This window comes from Bos taurus, chromosome 12 (genome assembly GCF_002263795.3).
Source record: "Bos taurus isolate L1 Dominette 01449 registration number 42190680 breed Hereford chromosome 12, ARS-UCD2.0, whole genome shotgun sequence".
NCBI lineage: Eukaryota > Metazoa > Chordata > Mammalia > Artiodactyla > Bovidae > Bos > Bos taurus.
Genome location: NC_037339.1, coordinates 79595467 through 79614436, shown reverse-complemented (window position 1 = coordinate 79614436; position 18970 = coordinate 79595467). Strand labels below are relative to the sequence as shown.

The window sequence follows — 18970 nt, the reverse complement described above, 5'->3', positions numbered from 1 at the left end:
TGCAGTTTGGCTGGGAGCCTGTGAGTCTCTAGTCTGAAAGCCAGGTCAGCACTTGGAAGAGTCGAGTCCTCAGTAGTCCAAACCTCCTATGCCTGCAGGGCTTAAGGTGCTCACAAAAATAACAGAGGAGGGAGTGCTGGAGGCTGGAGCAAAGGACAGAACACACACACATTCTAGCACATTCTAAAGACTCTCTTTAATTGTTTTCTAATGGTGCATGCACTTCTGACTTTCCGAGCGTTGGGCAGGAAAGCCTATTCCCTCCTTAGGGCCTGCCTCCCAGCCCTTGGAGGAAAGTGATTTGACAAAGACTTTCCACAATGTCAAAAGGGAATTGATTCATTTCCAGATCTCTAACAAAGCAAGCACTTCCACAGGTAAAGTTCCACTTCTCACTCCACTCCTCCCCAGTTTATGGCTACATTCTTCTAAGAAAAAAACAGAAATGGCCACTTTCAAAGTTCAGACTGACATCATCAGATGAGACAGCCATGTCATTGTCCCTACAGGCTCACAGGCCACTCAGCTGGGTCCTCTGGCCTCACGATAGCTGACTTTGTCCACGTCCTCTATTGTATTTCTACACGACAGCTCTGTGAACAATACTAATTGATCTTGAGCTAGCCACAACAGAAATACGGAACAGCTTGTATCTGCTCTGTCACCAGGGATTCCTAGGGGAAGGGAAGGGGTGAGGTGATTAACGACACCAGCAAGAAAGGTTGTATCTCAGATGAGATGCTTATGTAAGACAATCTGGCTTTTGCAATTTTCCTTTTCTGCTGTGTTTTATTAGAGGTCAGAAGAAACGTGCATTCATAGGTGAACCTTCCCCCTGGTGCTCTGACTCATTTTATGGCTCTGTTCTCTGGCTAAGTGCTAGGAGAGAGAATTAGACTTGGAGTCACAAGGTCTTCATTTGGGCCTCAGCTTTGCGAGCCTGGGAAAAATCACGAGACATCTCAGAGCCTCAATGTCTCTGTCTGAAAAATGAGATAACAGTCTACGCCTTGCCTTTTCCTGTGCACTGTAGTCCTGTCTAATCCTATCTTTTTGCCCTTTTAACATACCCCTCTATTTGAAAAAAATTAAGCATCTTCTCAAACAAATATGTCTATATACATGAGTGTGTCTTATACATATGTAACTTTTAATATGTCATACATGGTAAATAAAAATAGACATTTTCAGAAGCTGATAGGAAAATCTAAGAAGCTATAATAGTCCCTTCTCATTCTCATCTTGTGTGTCCCTAGGACACATGACCACCACTTTGGAGGCAATGCTCTGGATATAGATTAACCTAAATGTGGCCTTCTCCCCTCCATGGTCTAAATACTCAAAATACAGTCCATGGACCATTAGCATCAGCTTCACCCAGCATAGGTTAGAAATGAAAATTTTTGGTTCCCACCCCAAACTTGCTGAATCAGAATCTGGATTTTGATAAAATCACCAGGTTGACCGGATATATACACTGATGTGAAGAGTTTTCTTGGAACAAGCTCCCTCCATTTGGGTGGCTACAAAATGTTTGCTCACCTTCAGGAGTGCGCAGGTGTTAACCCATCCTTCTCTGGCCACCCTCAGGGCCCCACAGAGCAAGATGCATTCACATCCTTGGTCCTTCGTACCTTTACGTGCTCTAGCCCAGCGCCAGCTCTTAGATGTTAGAGACATTAACTTGCATTTGTCAGTCTTCTTGGTGCTCAATATTCATTGAAATGAAAATTCAAAGGAGTCTGTTGCCAGATCCAATGAGACAGTGCATGTGGAGAGACAACCCTTTATTTATTCATGCCTTCAAGACCCGTATTTTGGGCAGCCACCAGCTGCTAGGAAAATCCCCAGGGGTGTAATAGAGAGAAGGCAGGAGTATCGCCTCACTTCGGGGACCTCACGGTTTGAAGCATAAAAACATCATGATTTTCATCCTCTCTCCTTGGTCATTACTGTTGCTGCTTTGGCCCCAGTCATTGCAGAAGGCAATCACATTCTAAGAGAACTCAGGTGTTCACTCTTGGGATGGCTGTTGGGCCAGAATGTCCAGGTATCTTGTCCAGGAAAACCCACCTCTGACCCCAGCAGACCTTGCCATGCCCCAAGGGCTCATCCTTCCCTTGGGGTTGATGGAGGTTTTGTTCTTGGCTGAACTATTTCCAGCTGTGAAACAAATAGAAATATATGTACATTTTCAGTGGCGAACCCAATAAATAAACCTAGAGTGTGTGTTACTTGCTCAGTCATGTCCAACTCTTTGTGACCCCACGGACTGTAGCCCACCAGCTCCTGTGTCCAGGAATTTTCCAGTCAAGAACACTGGAGTGGGTTGCCATGTCCTCTTCCAGGGGATCTTCCCAACCCAGTAATCAAACCAGGGGCTCCTGCAGGCAGATTTTTACTGTCTGAGTCACCATGGAAGCCATAATAAACTGGAAAGGATGGCTAAGAATTTGAAACAATGCAGTACAGAAGCAGGGGGCTATGTGATGCGTTACCATTCTTTCAAATGACCTTTTTACCATAGTTCAGGGAAACTGCCTCCAACTACAAAAACAAACAAACCGAACCGAACCAAACAAACAAAAAAACGCTTGCAATGTATCCTATATGCTACTACTACACTGTAAATTGCAGAGTACCTGATATCATGGCCTAAATAAAAACTAGAAGCCCAGAAAGGATGCTCTGAAAAAACAAGCTACACCATATTTGATGGACCATCTGTCACGATAAAAGAATTGATCTCTAAAGAAACATATTGAGCTCATTCCAACAGCTCAGAGCAATGGACGCACCTTACCAGCTGCCTAGCCCCCGCTAAACAAGGGTTTTCAGCTCCCTGGTTACAAGTATTGGAACCAAAGCACAGGGGGAGCAACTTCTCTTGTAAACTCTAATCCCCATAGGATGAAGTGTGAACTTGCCTTAATCACCTTCAGAAGCTACTATTCTGACTGTATCTCTCACACTTAGGAAGTAGCATCTTAGATACAATTTCTTTAAGACTTTGCCAACTAACTATAATTTTAATGCAATATTTCTCAAGGACTTATTAGAGATGAACTTTTAGCTTAATACAACTGTCGTTTTTTTCCCTCCACTACTTAAGTTGCTCATAATTTGGAACTCAGAAGGGTTGATGCACACCTCTATGTGAATGGCACTCCCTGGAATTGTTCAGTGCACAACTTGTACCTCATTACACGGCAGCCTGCTTTTACTTTTTCTCCATTTTGCCCTCAAGATTACAATTTCAGAGTTATTGGTTTAATAGATAATTTTTGCCTAATTTAAATGAGTAGGCTGTTTGCACAGGCAAAGTATTAATCTCAGAAGAAAGACTGGTTTTCTAATGGAAATGCTTAACCATAGCAGCATGAATGGTGTCACTATAATTACCCTTTAAAGAGGGGAGCAGAGGATGCAGCAGAGTGGTAGACTCATTAATTTCCCTGTCTCTAACCAGCAAGATTCAGATGCAGCTTGGAGAGTGAGGGCAAAAGCCATATCAATCTGTGCTCTGACTGTTTAGCAGTGAAAAGGAATGTCACACGGAAAAGGAAGCAACAGGCTTCTCCCGCACTGTGTTGACCTTGAAGCAACAAAATAGAAATGTTAATTACCATTTGGATTATCATTCTGTAATGATGTCTTTATTATGGTAATCATTAAATTTTAAGTAGAATTAAACACATTAAATCAGATTCTTAGCAGATTCTACTGTTTGAGTTTATAAAGATACCTGATTTAAATGCGTCACTGAGGGTAAAGGCATATAATAATTTAGTTTGAATTTGCTTATGAGTAACATTGTACATAAAGAAGCCTAAAATATAATATACAGAAGCTATAGCCAGGGCTTTTGTAATAAACATATTTTAAATCTCATGCCACATAATACAGCTTTAATGAATGTAATTTACAGCAATCTTTACATGGAGAATAAAAAGAAATAAATATGGAATGTATGGGGAATTACTACATTTTAAATAGGGAAAATTCAATGTATTTGTTATTTCCACTAAGTGGCATGTACAAGTTCTTAGGACATGGAAACTATAAGTGATTGAGTAAAATATTTCAACAATTTTTATCAAAGACTTGAATAAGGTTGTAATAAAATACATGCCAATATTTTAACAACATCTGATGACAGAAATGGGGCCCAATTAGCTATTATTCCTGGAATTTTATTATGTTAATTTTATAGACAAATGAAATAAACAACAAAATTTTATTCTTTGGCCACTGTGTCTTACATATTGTGTATTTTTCCTTGCATACATGCATGTATCAAAATTTATACACGTGCAAGCACCCACAAACACAGAAGATACAGTTTAAGGTTATGAGATTTGTAATAAAAATATTATGATTTGAATATGTATTCTGCAGATTCTCAGATGTATGCTCTTGGACAAAATTTTTAATTTCACTTTCCTTATTTGTAAAACGTAAATATGAACCCTACCTCTTGAGAGAGGGGTTGCTGTTATTTTTCAGGTGTTCGATTGTGTTCTTTTTGTGACCCCATGGACTGTAGCCCACCAGGCTCCTCTGTCCATGGGAATTCCCAGGCAAGAATCCTGGAGCGGGTTGCCAGTTCCTTCTCCAGGGGATCTTCCTGGCCCAAGGATTGAACCCAGGTCTCCTGCATCTCCTGCATTGCAGGCAGATTCTTTATCACAGAGACACTGGGGAAGCCCTTTTTTAAGTGTACAGTTTAGTACAATTAGTGCTAAGTACATTAATTATTACTGTGCAGTCAACCTTCAGAACTCTTTATATCTTGCAACTTTGAAACCCTATACCCATTAACGAACAATACTGACAGCCTTTTAATTATTTCTGAGTATATAATGGTATAAAACAAACCTGATTTGACTTACACTAGGTGACAAAGAAAACTCAAAGTACATGTAGCCCATTCCACATTAACACTGAATGCCAACCACACACATGTGTAAATTGCATTTAGTGCTCAGAAATGACTGATACTACTATCCATTAGTAACATTAACAAATACCAATACTTGGGTATCATTACCCTAGTTTTTATAAAATATTACCAAAGAAGTAAATCGTATTTCGCTAGCCACAAAGTTGGTGACTTATAGCCAGGATTTGCTCCCAGCTCTAGATACTGTGCTGGTCACTGTCTTTCCATCTCACTGCTTTCTGCACAGTTCACACCTCATCATTTCTTGTTATGAGTCAACACTCAAATTCCCCAGTGGCTAGTATATTTCAATTCTTCTCCTCTTTGTGTCCAAGCAGAGCTACATCAGATGCAAATCTGACCAAGCAACTTTCTGTCTATAATCCTACAAGCAGCTCCTGTGACCTTAAACACCAAAGTAGGATTTCTTCCCATTATTTTTCCATTCTTAATGAGATACAACTGACATACAATAAGCAACACAAATACAAAGCATGCATGTGTACACACCTTTAAAACTATCCATAGAACCCAGATGCTAAACATGTCCATCACCCCCAAAAGTTCTGACCCCCATTTCCAGGAAGTTATTAATAAAGTTACACTATGGTTGGTTTGTATTTCCTAGAATTTTATATAAATAAAAATCATAAAGTATATATAGTTTTTCTGGATTCTTCCACCAAACATAATAATTTGGAGTTTCATTCATATTCATCAGGAGAAGGAAATGGCAACCCACTCCAGGATACTTGCCTGGAAAATCTCACGGTCGGAGGAGCCTGATACATTAAAGTCTATGGCATCGCAAAGAGTCCGACACAACTAATTGACTTCACTTCACTTCATACGGTTGGATCTATCAAGAGCTGTTTCTTTTTGTTGCTGAATGGGGTCTCACTGAATAGATAAGCTCCAATCTGTTTATCCATTCAATTGTTGATACACATTTTGGTTTTAGTTTGTGGCTATTATTTTAAAAGTGCTATGAAAATCATGTAAAAGCCTTTGTATGAAGGTATGCTTTTATTTCACTGGACTTCCCTGGTGGCTCAGACAGTAAAAACTCTGCCTGCAGTGCTGGAGACCCAGGTTCAGTCCTTGCATTGGGAAGATGCCCTGGAGAAGGGAATGGCAAGCCAGTCCAGGATTCTTACCTGGGAAATTTCATAGTCAGAGGAGCCTGGCTGGGCTACAGTCCATGCGGGTCACAGAGGCAGACACGACTGAACGACTAACACACTATGCTTTCATTTCTCTTGAGTAAATATCTAGGAGTAGAATGACTAGTACTTATGGCAGACGTATATTTCATTTTTAAGAGAGAATCAAACAGTTTCAAAAATCGTTTGTACCATTTTTCACTTCTCCCGGCAGCGTATTAGAGTTTCAGTTGTTGCACATCCTCAACCACATATGGTAAAATTGGCCTCTTTTTTTTTCAGCCATTCTAGAGGGTATGTAGTGTACTGAGTGTATCCCAGTGGTTTTCACTGGCTTTTCTTTAATGACCAATGACATCGGGCATCACTTCATGGATTACATGCCACCTGCATATCTTCCTCAGCAAAGGGCTGCCTCAAAACTGTTGCCCATTTTTACAATTAAGTTGTTTGCCTCTGTAGCTCAGTTGTAACTTTACATTGTACACATCTTTCATTTAACGTATTTTTTGCAAATATTTTCTCATCTGTATCTTTTCATTTCTTGTAACTCTCTCTTGAAGAGTAAAAGACTTTAATGGTGAAAATTTCAACTATTGCATTTTCTTTCTTATACTTTGTGGGTTTTGCTTCTGAGAGACTTTTCCCAAACTGAAAGTCACTAAGATTTTTCTCATGAATTTCTATAGTTTTAGCTTTTCAATGGCACCCCACTCCAGTACTCTTGCCTGGAAAATCCCATGGGCAGAGGAGCCTGGTGGGCTGCGGTCCTTGGGGTCGCTAAGAGTCGGACACGACTGAGCGACTTCACTTCCACTTTTCACTTTCTTGCATTGGAGAAGGAAATGGCAACCCACTCCAGTGTTCTTGCCTGGAGAATCCCAGGGATGGGGGAGCCTGGTGGGCTGCCGTCTATGGGGTCGCACAGAGTCGGACACGACTGAAGTGACTTTAGTAGTAGTAGTAGTAGTAGTATGATCCATTTTGGGCCTTCCCATGTGGCTCAGCAGTAAAGAATCTGCCTACCAATACAGGAGACATAAGAGACGCAGGTTCAGTTCTGTGTTGTGAAGATCCCCTGGAGAAGCAAATGGCAACCCACTTCAGCATTCTTGCCTGAGAAATCCCATAGACAGAGGAGCCTGGTAGGCTACAGTCCATGGGGTCGCAATGTCGGATACAACTTAGCAACTGAGAACACACACATGCATGATCCATTTCCACTAAAGTTTTGAATGTATTTCAGTTTAAGGTCAAACTTACTGTTTATTTTTTGCTTATGGCTATCATTACACCACTATTGACTAAAAAGACTATTATTTCCAGATTGAATTACCTTGGCATGTGTCAAAAACCAGTTGACCATGTATGTATCTGTGGGTCTACCTGGACTCTGTTCTCTTCCACTGATTTATTTGTTAACATCTAATCCAGCATACTCACATCTTAGTTACACCTTGACATAGAGGATGTAAGACTTCCAACTCTAACTGTTTTGTTCAAATATATTTTGGCTATTCTAGGTCCTTTGTATTTCTATCTGAATTGCAGAATGAGCTTACAAGTTTCTACAAAAATGTCTACTACAATTTTGACTGAGTTTGCACCAAATCTATAGACCATCTCGGGAGCAGAGATTTCTTCATCATATTGTGGCCTGTGATCCATGAACAAGATTCTGTAAAATATTCAATGTAGACAATAACATCCTCTGTGAATAATGACAGCTGGATTTTTCTTTACGCTCTCAATACATGTTACTCCTTCTCCTTGCCTTCCTTCACCAATTATAACCACCGCCACACTATTGATAGAGCTGGTGGGGATGGCTGTCCCTATCTAATTCTTGAACTGAGGAACAGAAGGCCGTCTTTCACCATGAAACATGATGGTAGCTGTACATTTTCCACAGATGACCTCTATCATTCTCTTCCTGACATCCTGAGAACTTTGGTTTGCAACAGATGTTGGATTTTTTTTCAAATATTTTTTCTTGTATTTTGTTATATGTGCTAAGTTGACCACGTTGGCCTTGCTGGACTCCCAGACCCGTCTTCTCAGCTTGAGAATGCCTAAGGGTTCCCCTGACCCCCCTTCTGTGCTATGGCCTGGAGATACTTCTAGAAGCAGAACCATCATAGGGCTCACCCGCCTTGTGTCCCCCTTCCCGGATTCACCGTCACTTGCTGCCTCATGGGCATCATCTAGATATGGCTCCTTCATAAGCTGTTTCTTATTGTTTAGCTCTTTCATGAAGGAGAACAAATCTAGATGCTTTTCCTCCATCAAAGTCAAAGACTGATGTCACCCCGTCCATCTGCACAACCTTCTCAGTTTCCAGTCTCCAGCTTGCAACTTTGTCCGACGCTCCGTATCTTTTTATACTGTTTGCTCTGCCAACGGTGCCCTTATCGTCACCTCTATAAACCCGTTGTCCTGCAAGATAAAGTATAGCTGCTACATCCTCCCAGAAAAGCTCCCCGTCCTTCCATAAAAATCCAGGTTGCTCCGGTGTGTGCCCCGTTGCCTTGCGCTTGTCAGTGTCACATCAGTGCCTGTGGGTGGTGGCTATTTGAGATCAGGACACCTGCCACAGTCTTCCTTGCTTTCCCCAAATCAAGCTCATGATAGGAATTAAAAAGTTGAAAGAAGGAAGGGATGAGAATATACAATCCATTTCTTTCCCTGCTTTGGCATAGATGTGCCTATATTTTCACTGGAGTTCCTTGATACGATAGCTTTTAATATTTTAATCACAGGGAAGTCTGGCGTGCTGCAGTCCATGGGGCCACAAAGAGTTGGACACGACATAGTGAATGAACAACAACTTCCCCGGTGGTGCAGGGGTCAAGACTTCACCTTCCAATGCAGGGGTACATGTTCAATCCCTGGTCAGGGAGCTAGATCCCACGTGTCTCCAGGCCAAAGACCAAAACAAAGAACAGAAACAATATTATAACAAATTCGATAAAGACTTTAAAGATGGTCCACATCAAAAGAAAATCTTAAAAAAAAAAAAAAAAGAAATTAACATTATTCAAGGGTGAGAGCCCATGTCTGTTGACTCCAAAGTCCTTTCTCTGTGCCATGATCCAGCTGTGATGCCCCCTAAAATAACTGGGAATCTTAAATGAGGCTGGGGTGAAGAAAGACATAGATAAAGACAGACCAGAAAGAGAACAAGTGATCTTTATCATGGTGTTTAGCTCATTAATTTTTGAAGTATTTCTTATAGTGTCAGTCCTTCACATCCAGCTAAGTGTCCAAAGGAAAACATTGTTTTCTGCAACCTCATATTTTTGTTGAGCCTCATGAGACCTGGCAAATAATATCCAATATTTGTTATTGTTGCTGTTTAGTTGCTAAATTGTGTCCGACTCTTTTGTGACCCCATGGACTGTAGCCCACAAGACTCCCCTATCCACGGGATTCTCCAGGCAAGAATACTGGAGTGGGTTGCCATTTCCTTCTCCAGGGGATTTCCTGACCCAGAAATCAAATACACCTTTCCTGCATTGGCAGGAGGGTTCTTTACCACTGGGCCACCAGGGAAGCCCAATATTCAATATACGTCCATGCAATTAACAAAATAAGTGTAAAAATGTGTGATCAGAATTTCTATACATTTTTGACTTGGAATTAAAAATTGTATCACTAAAACAAGGCAATATCCTACACTTTGTATAGAGACCTGAAGAAATAAATTCCTTGATGATCATATTCATGTATTTCTGCTTTCTAGCACAAAAACCTGAGATAAATGAGTATTTAGAAAAATTCCATAACACATCACCTTTTCACTGGCTGATGGTTTTTTCCCAAAGCAAACCTCCCTCCTTGGTTCAGGGTCACAGACCCCTGCTTTTTGTCCTGCAGACACCAGCTAATACCAATCACCTTCCCCTGCTCCATGCTTCAAACAGATCGATGACAGTCTCCTTCAGTACATCTCCCTGTTTTTTGTGGTCCAAAGCTTACTTTCCAGTACCCATGCCCCCAACCTCCTACTTATTGTGTAACTAAGATGTATTTTAAATTGCAAACCTAATTATGTTTTCACAGTCTAGTGTTCTCATTGCAGAATCCTAGCTAAACATTTTCCTTTGTGACGTGTGACTGCTTCAGGAATATGCACACATCTGTGGACAGCCAGCCACCCATTTGTCTGCTTAACAATATATTTGGCAGTAAATGTAAATGTGGCTCTGCGGGGCAGTGTGTCAGTCAAGGGTAGCGCTGGTACGCAGCAGCGACCTTCACTCTAAAGCTGTATTGATCACTCAAGGCTTTGTGTGTCCAGGGTTGGACCACTGACTTGAATGTGTATCCAAACAGCTCAGAGAGGACTTAGCAATTTTAAAGGTTCCTTCTCTTTCCCTGAAATTGACTCACACATGATTCTTTAAATGCTTTTCTCATCCAGTTTGAAACGGAGAGCCTGTTCGGGGTCAAGTTCAGTGTGGTATTTCATGGTCCTGAAAAAGAAAATGAACTTTTGAAAAAAGAATCAGATTCTCGTCTCCGTTAATGGCAGGCAAAGCACCGGCATGCACGGGTTTTGCATCAAATCTAAAAGATAAATTTAACTGATGTGTTTTCCAGTTCAACATTAGCTTTAACATGAACCGTGAGACTCTAACGTTTCACGAAGGCAAGTTTGTAATCGAGACGCACGCTATTTAAAACAGGTGGAGACCACGCACAGCTTCCCTTGGAAGCGTACTGTCATAGTAAATAACAAAATAGAATTTATTGGGCAAATAAGGAAAGCTGCTCCAAATTAAGTCTCACAATGATTACTGTATAAGGCACGTATGGAGTACTTCTTACGTTCCTAATAATTGCGGTCACCGTTACGCTGTTTCACAGATATCTTTTCCTCTAGTGTTAACAGTCTTATTTTATTGAAATACATCCAAGATTGGACAGTAAATCTGGATGTCAAGCATACAAGGGGGCATGCAGGAGACACTTTAAAACTGGGTTTCAGTCCAAACCAAAGTTTCATATGTAGAGTAAAACCTATTCCTTAAGAGACTTGTATCCGCGACAATGAACATCATACTTTCCGGTATTTACTTTCTTCAGCAGAGAAACTGAAGAAGTGCATCCTAGAAATCTGAATGAGCCTTGGTCATCAGGAACACATGATAACAGTCTGAAGGTCACGAAATCAAGTTGTAGTAAAGCCAACATGCCCAGAACACAGCCCAGCCATGATGACTCCGTTTCCCCAAGTCTGCGTTCCATGATTCTTAACTCAGTTTTCAATAATGGAACTGTCATCCATCACTGATTGCATCACAATGAGTGTGTTCAGTCACTTGGTTTGTCTGACTCTTTGCAACCCCATGGAGGCTCCTCTGTCTGTGGGATTCTCCAGGCAAGAGTACTGGAGTGGGTTGCCATTTCCTTCTCCAGGGATCTTCCCGACCCAGGAGTGGAACCCAGGTCTCTTGCATCTCCTGCATTGGCAGGTGGATTCTGTACTGCTAGAGCCACCTGGGAACCCTGATGATGTCACAACCCAGTCCCACATTCAGAAATGTCATGATTTCAAAGGAGAGAGAGTCAAAATGAACATTTACTCAACAGGAAACTTGTGTTACCCTTTCCCTGTGTGTTAGGACCTTTGTAAAGTTGTGTTAAAAGGAAGTGTGAATCAAAGACTGTAGAAATCCTGTTAGAAAGTTGAAGATCAGGGAGAGCTTTCTGCAGATGAGGAGAGGGCAAGTGAATGGTGGCCAGGACCGCCGGGACCGCCGCCAGGCCATCCTCCATTCTAGAGGCTGGATTCATGTCTCCGGCATGTACACCTATAGGAAAAAGGGCAATTCAAGAGTCTGCCGTGTGCAGCATACAGGAGAAAGTAATGGAATGATGTTGAACTTGTTCAGTTTAGTTCAGTCGCTCAGTCATGTCCGACTCTTTGCGACCCCATGGACTGCAGCATGCCAGGCTTCCCTGTCTATCACCAACTCCTAGAGCTTACTCAAACTCATGTCCATCAAGTCAGTGATGCCATCCAACCATCTCATCCTCTGTCATCCCCTTCTTCTCCCACCTTCAATCTTTCCCAGCATCAAGCTCTTTTCCAAGGAGTCAGCTCTTCCCATCAGGTGGCCAAAGTACTGGAGCTTCAGCTTCAGCATCAGTCCTTCCAATGAATATTGTGGGGTATGATATTGACCTGGTGGGGTATTATATCTACTTATCTATGTAAGAAGTCCTTCACGCCCAGCAGGAGGAAGCTGGGGCTGGAAGGAAAGAGTGTTGGTGCAGGATGGGGCCAACCTATGTGCAATCTGACCACTAGACTGGAGAGTAAAGATCACTTGTAAATGGGCCATAAAATGGCTAGATCATGTGTTCTCATCCGTCCTGTGAAAGTGAGGAAAAGTCCTAGTATGGGACTTCCCTGGCAGCCCAGTGGTTAAGAATCAGTGCTTTGATTGCCGGGGACATGGGTTCAACCCGTGGCTGGGGAGCCAGGATCCCACATGCTGTGTGGCGCAGCCACCAAGTAAATAAATGTGAAAAAGAAAAGTCCTAGGAATACATCTTTCATTCCCTCATGCACAACTTTTCACAGAAGGGAAAGAAGCTGAAAAATCAAATAGGGGCCGATCATTCAGACTTAAAATCTGGACCAGGATAAAGCAGTGTTAACTGAAAGGAGACGTGGTGGGTAGGTTTTCAGGACAATAAGAATAAGAACGCTGGTCTCAGCAAATGCTTCAGCGCAATCAACACAATGTACACCCCATGTTCAGGTAACTCACGGTGCTGCTTGCTGAGTCATAAGGTACAATTTTACTGGGTGCTTTCTCATTACACGTTATATTCCTTAAGTTAATCTAGTGGCTGGACCCTATATTAACTCTCAGCTCTATAGATGGCTTGGAGGCCAATAAACAATTACACACGTTGAGTCCTCTAACACTGCATATATGGATTAATGTTTCAGCAAACTAATTAAGGTAGAGGAGTTTTGAGCCGAATGCTACCCAAGAGGTTTGTAAAGTAAAAGTCAGAAAAACTCATCACAATCTTTGCTTATACACTTATAGTTAAAAGTAGTCCAGGGGTATAAAACAGAGAGCAAGTTAACATCCCCAGAGTAAATTGATCACTGCTGATAAGCATCATTACTCAGAAGACGGGGACTCTGAGGGTCCAGGCTACGCTAAGGCTATCCATTTGCTATACGAGAATGTGTGTTCAGCCACTCAGTTCTGCCCAGCTCTTTGCTATCCCATGGACTGTACCCCGCCAGGCTCCTCTGTCCATGGGATTTTCCAGGTGTGGGTTGCCATTTCCTACTTGAGGGGATCTTCCTGACCCAAGAATTGAACCGACATCTTTTGCATCTCCCACATTGGGAAGTGGACTCTTTATCACTGAGCCAGCTGGAAAGTCCATCCTAGGACATTGGGCCACAAAAGCTTTGAATCACCAGATGGCTACCTAGTTGCCTGGAAGAGAGCTGCCATCTTCAGAGTTACATTCAGAGAAATAGCAGCAAAAACACAGAAAAGATCTTGATAAAAATATGAAACCCAAGATGACAGCAGACTTCTCATTATTAAAAACCTCCATCAATTCAAGTTTACACTGCATAAAAAAATTCTCTACTCCAAACACATTTCAAGGGGGTCCAAGGCTTTTAAAAAAGAAAATCTCAGATTGTAGAAGAACATCACCCTGTCAAGAGCTAAAAACAATGAAGCTAATAACAATTAGAAGCGCTGCTGTTTGAGAAAGGTTGCCAAGGGTTATTCTATCAAAGCAATGCAAAACAGCACTTAGAACATCAAAATGACTTGTGGTAATTATGTTCATGCCTTTGCTGTTGCATGTAGGTGAATATGCCTTGTGGAAAATAGCTGCACTGCTATCATATGTGTACGATTTTTAAACGGTGTCCTCTTTCTGCAAGGAATATGACAAGTTTCACTCAAGCATTAAATTTGGATTTAGGAATATCACTTCCCCTGTGGCTCAGATGGTAAAGAATCCACCTGCAATGCAGGAAACCTGGGTTTGATCCCCAAGTCAGGAAGATTCCCTGGAAAAGGGAATGGCAATCCACTCCAGTGTTCTTGCCTGGAGAATTCCACGGACAGACGGGCCTGCAAGCTACAGTCCATGGGGTCACAAAGAGTCAGATATGACTGAGCTACTAATACTTTCGCTCCCAGCCCCTCTGATGGGGTCTCTCGAGGATCCACCTACATATGCTCCAACTGTCACTTTCTCCTGAGCTGATCTATCTTCAGGCCTATAGTGACCAATGGCAATGCTTCTGTATCTTTGATCACGTTTCATTACCGTGGAGACCCACCATGACTGATGACTTCAATCAATTTTAGCATTAAAATATTCCAGAGTAAAGCTATGGTCATGTGTAGGCAGACGTCATGAATGAGTTTGCGGGGAGTAGTGTGTAATACTTCATCTTATCTAAGGAACTCAAAACAGCTTAACTAAATGATGTCCCAGAAGAACCTGTGACCCTTGTCCCTCTGTGGGTGGCGGCCTCCTGTTCTCTTACTGGACTCCAGTGCTGTGCAGTTCTCGCCACCGTCCGCCTGTCATCTGAACTACAGCAGCTGTGGTCCTAATCTCTTCCATGTGGAGGGAAATAGCATTCATAAGTATACTGGGGATGTGTGCATCTTATGCAACAGCAGCTGGAAATTGTCATTTTCTCCACCCAAAACACATGCAACATGGGTGTGAAATTACACAACGTTGTATGAAGTCTCCAATTCTGGCACCTATTAAAAAAAAGGAACAGACCACATACATGAACTTGGATGCATGCACACATGATCCTGAAATATTCTGATGGGCAGAATTCCTATTCTGTTCCTCCTAATATCAGTCATTTCAGTCAGAGACCACACTGTGTGTGTTAGTCATGAAGTCGTGTCCGACTCTTTGTGACCCCATGGACTCTAGCTTGCAAGGCTCCTCTGGCCATAGGACTCTTCAGGCAAAAATACTGGAGTGGGTAGCCAGTTCCTTTTCCAGGGGATCTTCCCAACCCAGGAATCAAACCCGGGTCTCCCACACTGCAGGCAGATTCTTTACCACTGCATTAGACAAAAGAAAAGATGAATTTTGGGGTTAGGATGAAAGATTTTAGAGTGCAATAAACATCCCTAATACCAAATGTCTTAGAATGATGCCACTTGTTTGCAATCTTGAATTTCAAAAGTGACTTCTTGTTCTGAAAAAAGTCATCATTTTTCTTTAAAAATGCATGTTCTCAACTTGTAGAGAGGCCAGCTCAACACATTTTTAACAAAATAGAGATGAGCCAAATATATTGTCAAACTGATGTGTGTTTCTTCTTAATGGAGCTAAGACTGTGAAAACAGCACAACAGAGTTAGAGCAAATGTGTTCTGACCTCGTGCTTGATCAGAGAGCAAGAATGAATGGAAATCCTGCCACCCCTCTGGTGAGTGAGTGCCTGTCTGGAGTGAAGGCGAGAAGGGAGATCAAACCTGTTGATCCTTCCTCTGCCTCTTCAGTTATGATCGACTTGCCACCATAAAGTCCCTAAACACAAGTCAATCACTCAAGTGAAGAACAAGGATTTGATGCTTTACAGGTGGCGCTATGGTAAAGAACTCATCTGCCAAGGCAGAAGACAGAAGAGAGGCAGGTTCAATCCCTGGGTCAGGAAGATGCCCTGGAGGAGGAAATGGCCACCCCACTCCAGTATTCTTGTCTGGAGAATCCCATGGACAGAGGAGCCTGATGGGCTTTAGCCCATAGGGTCGCAAGAGTCAGACACAACTAAAGCAACTTAGCACGTGAGCACAGAGGAAAAACTGGTAAGACCTTTGCTTAAGCGGCAGCTTTCTGAGACATCTTTAGTGGTAATCTCGTCTGTACGCAGTTTTTCCTTGAAGTATTGATTTTAAAGCGTAGTCCTCATGGACAATGAGACCACTGGGTAAAAACCCAGTCCTGCAGTGTACCTGGTTTACTATGATTTGGGCTGAAATAGAATTCCTAGCACAAGAAGAAAAAACATTGACTGTTCAGTTCCTTAAAGTTCCCACATATTTTCTGAATGATCTAAATGGACTGGTGATATGGCTTTTGTACTTTCATTAAAATTTTAAATCACATAAGTAACACCTGCTCATCTTTGAAAACAGAAATCACAAAAAAAGTTACAGACAGAATCAAAACAATGAGTGTTTTTGTACCTATGTTTCCAATACACATATTATTTAATATGTTGACATTTTTCAAACAACAATCTAACTTGAAATTTCTCCATTGGGAATATTTACATTCAATGTGATTTTAACAATTCTCAATTAGTACGTCTTAAGGACACACATGAATGAAGAGTTCTAAAGAAGAGCAAGGAGAGATAAGAAAGCCTTCCTCAGCAAGCAATCCAAAAAAATAGAGGAAAACAACGGAATGGGAAAGATTAGAGATCTCTTCAAGAAAATTAGAGATACAAAGGGAACATTTCATGCAAAGATGGGCTCAATAAAGGACAGAAATGGTATGGACCTAACAGAAGCAGAAGATATTAAGAAGAGGTGGTGAGAATACACGGAAGAACTGTACAAAAAAGATGTTCATGACCAAGATAATCACGATGGTATGATCACTCACCTAGAGCCAGACATCCTGGAATGTGAAGTCGAATGGGCCTTAGGAAGCATCAGTATGAATAAAGCTAGTGGAGGTGATGGAATTCCAGTTGAGCTATTTCAAATCCTGAAAGATGATGCTGTGAAAGTGCTGCGCTCAATATGCCAGCAAATTTGGAAAACTCAACAGTGGCTGTAAAAGGACTGGAAAAGGTCAGTTTTCATTCCAATACAAAGAAAGGCAATGCCAAAGATGCTCAAACTACCGCACAATTGCACTCATCTCACATGCTAGTAAACTAATGCTTAAATTTCTCCAAGCCAGGCTTCAGCAATACAGGAACCGTGAACTTCCAAATGTTCAAGCTGGTTTTAGAAAAGGCAGAGGAACCAGAGATCAAAGTGCCAACATGTGCTGGATCATCGAAAAAGCAAGAGAGTTCCAGAAAAACATCTATTTCTGCTTTACTGACTATGCCAAAGCCTTTGACTGTGTGGATCACAATAAACTGTAGAAAATTCTGAAAGAGATGGGAATACCAGACCACTTGACCTGCCTCTTGAGAAACCTGTACACAGGTCAGGAAGCAACAGTTAGAACTGGACATGGAACAACAGACTGGTTCCAAATAGGACAAGGAGTACATCAAGGCTGCATATTGTCACCCTGATTGTTTAACTTATATGCAGAGCACATCGTGAGAAACACTGGGCTGGAAGAAGCACAAGCTGGAATCAAGATTGCCGGGAGAAATATCAATAACCTCAGATATGCAGATAACACCACCCTTATGGCAGAAAGTGAAGAACTAAAGAACCTCTTGATGAAGGTGAAAGAGAAGAGTGAAAAGTTGGCTTAGAGCTCAACATTCAGAAAACTAAGACCATGGCATCTGGCCCCATCACTTCATGGCAAATAGATAGGTAATCAGGGGAAACCGTGGCTGACTTTATTTTTCTGGGCTTCAAAATCACTGCAAATGGTGATTGCAGCCATGAAATTAAAAGATGCTTACTCCTTTTAAGGAAAGTTACTACAACCTAGACAGCATATTCAAAAGCAGAGACATTACTTTGCCAACAAAGGTCCATCTAGTCAAGGTTATGGTTTTTCCAGTGGTCATGTATGGATGTGAGAGTTGGACTATAAAGAATGCTGAGCACCGAAGAATTGATGCTTTTGAACTGTGGTGTTGGAGAAGACTCTTGAGAGTCCCTTGGACTGCAAGGAGATCCAACCAGTCCATCCTAAAGGAGATCAGTCCTGGGTATTCATTGGAAGGATTGAAGTTGAAGCTGAAACTCCAGTACTTTGGCCACCTGATGAGAAGAGCTGACTCATTTGAAAAGACCCTGATGCTGGGAAAGATTGAGGGCAGGAGGAAAAGGGGACAACAGAGGATGAGACGGTTGGATGGTATCACCGACTCGATGGACATGGGTTTGGGTGGACTCTGGGAGTTGCTGATGGACAGGGAGGCCTGGAGTACTGTGATTCATGGGGTCACAAAGAGTCAGACGTGACTGGGCAACTGAACAGAGCTGAACTGAAGGACACAGCAATTTATTTAACCAGTCTCCTCTTGTACTCCTGTTAACATTTCCATCATTTTATTAAAGAAAAACAACTCTTGGTATTTCTTTAGGACAAATTCCTAGAAGTCATATTTCTGGGTCACAGGAAACAGACATCACTTTATCTGTTGATGTATGCCAATACCTTCCAAAAAGATTGTACAATTTACTCACCACAGCAGTTTAATTACAGTATCTTTTTTCCACCATTCCCCACAAGCCATGGACATCCTAACTCATTTTTTCCTGCTTCACACTCAGTTTTTAAATATTTAATCCTTTCTGGGGGTAACTTTTTTTTTTTGGAGTATGATTGTTATACAATGTTACATTAGTTTCTGCTGTAGGAAGAAACGAATCAGTTATATATATGTGTGTGTATATATACATATATATACATGTGATATACACACACATATATCCCCTCCTTCTTGGGCCTCCCTCCCATCCAACCCACACCCCACCCCTCTGGGTCATCACAGAGCACAGAGCTGAGCTCCCTGTGTTATACAACAGCTTCCCACTAGATACCTATTTTACACATGGTAGGAGAAGGCAGTGGCACCCCACTCCACTACTCTTGCCTGGAAAATCCCATGGACGGAGGAGCCTGGAGGGCTGCAGTCCATGGGGTCGCTGAGGGTTGGACACGACTGAGCA

The 18970-nt window shown here is 41.9% G+C and overlaps 1 long non-coding RNA gene across 1 annotated transcript; it reads right to left on the bottom strand.

Moving 5' to 3' along the window:
* Window positions 1–1631: 1631 nt before the first annotated feature.
* LOC132346728 (uncharacterized) lies at window positions 1632–11623 on the bottom strand. The gene is made up of 3 exons (XR_009496642.1): window positions 11185–11623; window positions 10498–10580; window positions 1632–2163 (listed from the first exon to the last, which is right to left on the bottom strand). It is a non-coding gene; the product is annotated as an uncharacterized lncRNA (long non-coding RNA).
* Between the last annotated feature and the right edge of the window lie 7347 nt (window positions 11624–18970).